Source organism: Thermobia domestica, chromosome 8, assembly GCF_964235325.1.
Source record: "Thermobia domestica chromosome 8, izTheDome1.hap1.1, whole genome shotgun sequence".
Taxonomy (NCBI): domain Eukaryota; kingdom Metazoa; phylum Arthropoda; class Insecta; order Zygentoma; family Lepismatidae; genus Thermobia; species Thermobia domestica.
The window spans coordinates 2,249,752-2,256,024 of NC_137461.1; positions in this window are offsets into that span (position 1 = coordinate 2,249,752).

Consider the following 6,273-nt stretch of genomic DNA (forward strand, 5'->3'; position numbering starts at 1 on the left):
GTAGAACACCAGAATATATTCCTAGAACGTGTAATTGATTACAGAAAACCGCCTCTCGCTAGCTATCACCGGTTTTTATTCTATTGTAAATAAAGTTAAAACCGAATGTAGTTAATTTCTGCCACTTCCAGTTTTCATACAACGATTAGTGTGGAGATAAAATATATATTGTTGGGACGCTTAATTGATTGCAGAAAACTGCATTTTATTAGAACTTAACCGTTTTCACTCTATAACGACCAACGCTAAAGCAGGAAGTAGTTGAGCCACTTCCGGGTTTAGTAACAGAGATTAGAGTGAAAATGCAATATATTTTTGAGACGCAGAATTGATTACAGAAAACCGCTTCTTGCTATCCGGTCCGATTGCTATTCTATGGTGATCAATGTTAAAACAGGGAGTAATTGATTTCTGCCACTTTCGGTTTGGCTAAGATAGGGCTAAGAAATTGATACATATTTTTAGAACGCTAAATGGATTTTAAGTAACGTTTCTTGCTGTTATCGTTTTTGCTCTATGTAGATCAATATTGAAACCGGAAGTGGTAGTGAATTTCAACCACTTCCGATTTTAGTAGAGCGTTAAGGATAGAGATATAATCTATTCTTGAAACGCTTAATCGATTGCAAAAACCTGCACCTCTTCATTTATTACTGTTTTAACTCTACAACGATCAACGTTAAATCCGGAAATGGTTAATTTCTACCACTTCCGGGTTGAATACGAAATCGATTTCTAACTTCTCACCCCCTAAATTCTGATCAAATTTGATGATGATTGCTCTCGAGATTTTTCACTTCCCGGAAGGACAGGGTGAAGATATAAAGGAACCAAACTCCTTCAAAAATCTTAAGACAATAAATTTCTTTGTTTTTAAAACCTCTCAACAACCAATATATTTACAACAATAAAACTAAGAGTGAAAAAATGGAACTGCATCAATCACCTAAACTGGGCCACAACATATGTTGTGCTTCTGGTCAAGTAGTCTAAAGAGATTAAACTAGTGATCGCAAGACCTATTTGTCAAAGATTCGAATCCTGCTCAAAACATGGGTGTTGTGCTTTCATCATTCATTTTATCGTGCGTAATGATTTCACATCGCCTCCTTTAGCCAAAAGAGCACAATTATGGGAGTTAAACTAAAAAATGATTACATAAAATAAACCAACAATAGTTCAACTATTGTAGACATTTAACACAATATTTACTTTCATGTGTTCCTACCGGTGACGATAAATAATTTTTAATTTCCACATCTACGTTTCTGGCATGTTACTGGAGTGCCTTTTCTCAGTGTGTTTATTAAGTTATTATGTTGGCTATACACATTATAGGGTATAGCGCTTCAATAGCACAAAGAGCCGATCCGGTTGCAGTGTTGTGAACAGACTTTGGAGGAGATGGCCGAAATTCAACTCAAATGCAGAAGAGACTATGTACGAGGGTCATTTAACTCGAACTTGTCAACACTGCTACGATTGGAATGTCGTGTGAGCAGGAGACAAATGACGAACGTAGTGTCTTCCGTGGAAGTGTACGAGTCAGTTCAACGCTGCTGCGGTTCCATATTACGGTCTGTGTGGCGAGTAAACATTGTTAAAGTGATTGTTGTGTGAAATACCGCCCTAACGCAATGTTCACGTGTGCAGAACATCGTGTGTTTATGAAATTCCAGGTGGTACAAGGGCAAAATGCTAGGACGATTCACAGAGGATTAGTAGAGGCCTGTGGTGAAGCTGTTCTACCGTATCGGACAGTGGCGATGGGTTGCAGCATTTCAGCCAGGATGACAGTCAATAGACAAAATGCACGGTGGAGGGTATATGCGAATAGCTACGGACGAGATTCATCTTGCAAGACTACGGACACTACTTGACGGTCATCGGTGCTGGACTTGCAGTGAATTGGCGCAGAAGCTGTGAACATTTCTTCCGGATCAGTGTTCCGCATGCAAACACAAGATCTTAGCATGCGGAAAATTGCAGCAAGATGGGTACCCCATGCTCTGGCCGAGGTTCAAAAGTGGTATAGGTGGGAATGTGCGCACCTACACCTTCAACGTTACATTGAGGAAGGTGATGACTTCTTGCATCACATTATTACAAGTGACGAAACGTGGTGAAGCTCCTACGAGCCTGAATTGAAACGTCAGTCGAGTGAGTGGCGCCACCTCTTAATCTCCATGACTGAAAAAGCTCAGGCAAGAGCCAGCAAATGTGAACGTGATGATAATGTCATACAACCACGAAGACATTATCCTGTCACATCAAGTACCACCGGGCGTTACCGTCAATGCTGCATACTATTCTTCATATCTCAGTCACCATTTGAGACCAGCATTGCGGCGCAAAAGTCCGTATCTCCTGGAGTCTGGACTAATTCTTCTACACAACAATGTCAGATACCATACAGTCAATCCAGTACAGACTCTGTTACGGTGATGGGGTTAGGAGGTACTGGAGCACTCGCCATACTCCTCGGATATGAGCCCCTGAGATTTTGATCTTTTCCTACAAACGAAAGAATCTCTCAGGGGCAAACGTTTCAGAAACATTCCCAGCATTGTCCGTGCCTTAGGGCACACTGTCAACATCCTCTCACAAAGTGGGGCTTTGATAGGTATTCAACGGTTACCAGACATCTGGCGAAGGGTTCAACAGGCTGGCGGAGACTACATTGAAGGACTGTAAGCTTCTTAAGGTGAGTGATTCACTATATTCCATTTCACAACTATGTTGCCACTTCGAGTTAAATGACCCCATAGATTCTAAATTCCAAAAGCAAATAGTCCTAAAATGGATGAAACATAAATCAGAAAGCACGAAACAGTAACAGTAATATCAATGAAAATCAAATAATTCAACTTAAATATAGAACAGACCATGTAGATTCTACATCAAAAAAAAAAAAAAAAAAAAAATGTCCTGAATGGATGAAACATAGTAAAAAAAACAGGAAACATGAACATTAAAGTGAATGGAAAGTCAATGAAAAAATGAAGTTGTCTACATATCTCAAAAACTATAATAGGAAAATGGCTAATTGAAAGCTTATTGAAAAGATATAATGAAGAGCTTAAAATCGATGTACAGAACATAAGGTAAAATCAATAATAATGATCAAGTACCCAGGTATAATACAAATTACCCAGGGCACCTCACGCTTGAAATATCTCACATCTGGATTTGGAATCTCAAAACTCGATTTAGCACGCAATGTGACTCTTGACCTGATCACATGACACAGTCTGGTCCTTATGGCAAACGGGATAGACCCTTTAATTATAAGAACCAATGTATTTCACTATTTCAACCTGTGTTAATTTTATGTGTCTATGGAACTTGTAACGAAAGAAATACTGACCAAAAGCTTCAACACTATTTTAAACTATAAGAAGATGGCAGATATCCGAAACTGTAACACATTATACTTTAAAATAGTGTTGAAGTTTGTCAGTATTTCTTTTGTTACAATATCCAACCCAAGGTCTTGGATAGTGTTATAGCCTAAAAGTACTCTTAAGTCAATATAAAATTAATAGATATAATATTAGCCAGTTTCCATACAATCATCAAAAATACGTTCAACCGTAGGTGTCGTTTTCCACACCAGGAGAGTAGAAAATTCTGTACATTTACATGCGACAGTCTTACAATATCAATGATGCCGTAAAAAATTTGTATTCAATGTATTAGTATTTTAAACTTTTGTCTTTAGAAGATTCGAGTAGCATGCCAGAAATATAGATGGGAACTTAAAAATTGTCGATCACCACTACCACAGGAATAGATAAAGGTCAGTAATGTGTAAAATTTGAAATGTATTCTATACGTTCACTTAGTTGTTACTGTAGACATTAACGAATAGCAAGAACTCTCCTCTGTATCCTGGTGAAATTTGAGTTTACATTATTTCCATTCTCTATGGAACTTTCATCAAGTGCACTTTCTTCCTTATATAATAATCAATATTAAGATATTCCTTAAGAATTGACGGAAACAGGACCATCCGAAAAAAAAAAATCAAATAAATTAATTAATTAATACACTGTACTATTACTTGTTCACTTCTAGACTATTACTCGTTCATAAACACTGAAATCTGAATTATGAGTGTGTCTGTTTATTTCTAGAAGTACTGCTTTATGTATTACAGAAACAAATGTGTACGCCCTTCTTATTTATGATTCGTAAATTTTACTTCACTTTTTGCGGTGCGACTTTTCTTTTGGTAAATAAAATTTACAAATCGTCGGTAACAGGAACGTACACATTTTTCCCCCATCATGCATAAAGGAGTACTTCTAAATATAAACAGTCACACTCAAATTCAAATTTATGTTTATCAATGGAAAACTGTAAGTGCGGATAATCTCAAGTAATTTCAATTTATGTCGTTTTTCGGACGATCCTGTTTCCTTCAAATTTTCCAGAATATTTCGAAAATGATCAAATAAGGAACAAATGAAGCCAGAGGACATGTTAATGAAAAAAATTCCTAGAAGAATCGAAATTATGTAAACTCAAATTTCACAGCGTACAGAGGTAAGTACTTGCTACTTATTTATAAAATATGTATTCCACAGCGTGCGGTATCAAAACTGTACACATTATACCGGAAATAAATTTTTCTTTACACCATATCTTCGAAACGAGAGCTTGTTCTTTAGTTCGAACTTTATTACATTCGAATCTTGTAAGGATACGGTGTAAGAAAAAAAATGTTTTCTCCTCTCTTCATAAAATATTTAATTTGCCCGTCATAGATTTTCATTAATATAGACAAAAGAGTTGTCCAAGTACAAAAGCTGTCATATGCTTCATGTGATCTAAATTATTAAGCATTAACCTCAAGAATAAAAGTGTGTGGCAAGTCCAAAGGCCTACTGACTGAGTAGCGTAGGGGGTTAGGACACACACTGTAAGCCGAAGACTAGAATCTGATTCTCGGTTCAATGGCCCTTTTATATATTCAAAATTCAGTGAATTAGTCTGTGCCTGAGGACGGTATAATACGAACAATTCGTAGTTTCTCATGTTAGAACAAGTTCCTTTTCCTTCATTAAGTTTTCGCTTATTACCTTCAGAACAATCTCGAGATCAAGACCAAATAATGACAGTAGTTCCAGAGTAAATTTGCTTTTACGATATAGAATACAGAGAACAATTTTAAACATATAAACATCCCTGAGTTGCCCACCATTTACAATTTTTGCTGCTAAAAATTTCAGAACTTTTTTTATTCGATGCCGTCTTCATCCGAGCACTTAGAACTAGAGGGTTAAGAAATCTGAAATATTACAGAACGATTTGTAATAAATGAAAAGAAAATTTGTAAAATATACCGAAGAAATATGTGAACTCATTTCACAATAGAATTGTAGAAGTAATAGAAATATATCAGGATCTTTCGTCTCATACGTATAAGGTAGAAATACGAAATGTGCTCCTTACCACGTAGTATTCCATGACGAAGAATGATTAAGTGACCTGCTATTCGAATGCAGCCTATAAAATCATCATGGAAGAGCCAAAAGCTGCAGGTTTTTCTTATGCCATATGAAGTGTTTTCCCGTTGTTTATGCATATACTCACCTTCACTCACGCGCCTCCTCCCTATGGACTATGCCGTTTCAGGCCCAACTGCTGCGCCCCTGGTTCTGATTCGCTTATATAGAATTTGTACTTTTCAGTGGCCAGCTAGCACAAGTTGGTTTGTGTTTTATACCATACACCTTGTATTTACACTTACCCTTCCTAAGTTAATCTGCACCAATTATTACTACTCCTCTTTCATAGTAATATGTTTATAATACCACTGAAACATTCCTTTCGTTATTTGTGGATACGACAAGAGTATGCAACACCGAACAGCTGAAAGATACTACTTTTGCACAGAAATACAGTACAGATGCATACTTAGTCACTGGAAAATAAAGAAAGCAGGAAAGTAACAAATATTTGCGAAATGCAATTAGACCTGAAGTAAAGCAATGAAAGAAGAGTAATTGTAGGTAATGTATATTAAAAGAACAATCACTAACTAGGAAAATACCGTTAAAAAAGCGCTTCTAAAAGGAGAAGTTGCATTAATGACTTTAGGAGGGTTGAATATAATTACAGCGTGTGTGTATATGGCACAAAAATTGCAGTGCATAAAATGGTATTAAACCAAGTCAGGGCAGGAGCGCAGCAGGGGGGGGGGGTGCTCGCCTGGCAGTGAGGATGCGTCCGTAGGAAGCCGGTGCGGCAGCTACGATGGATATACAA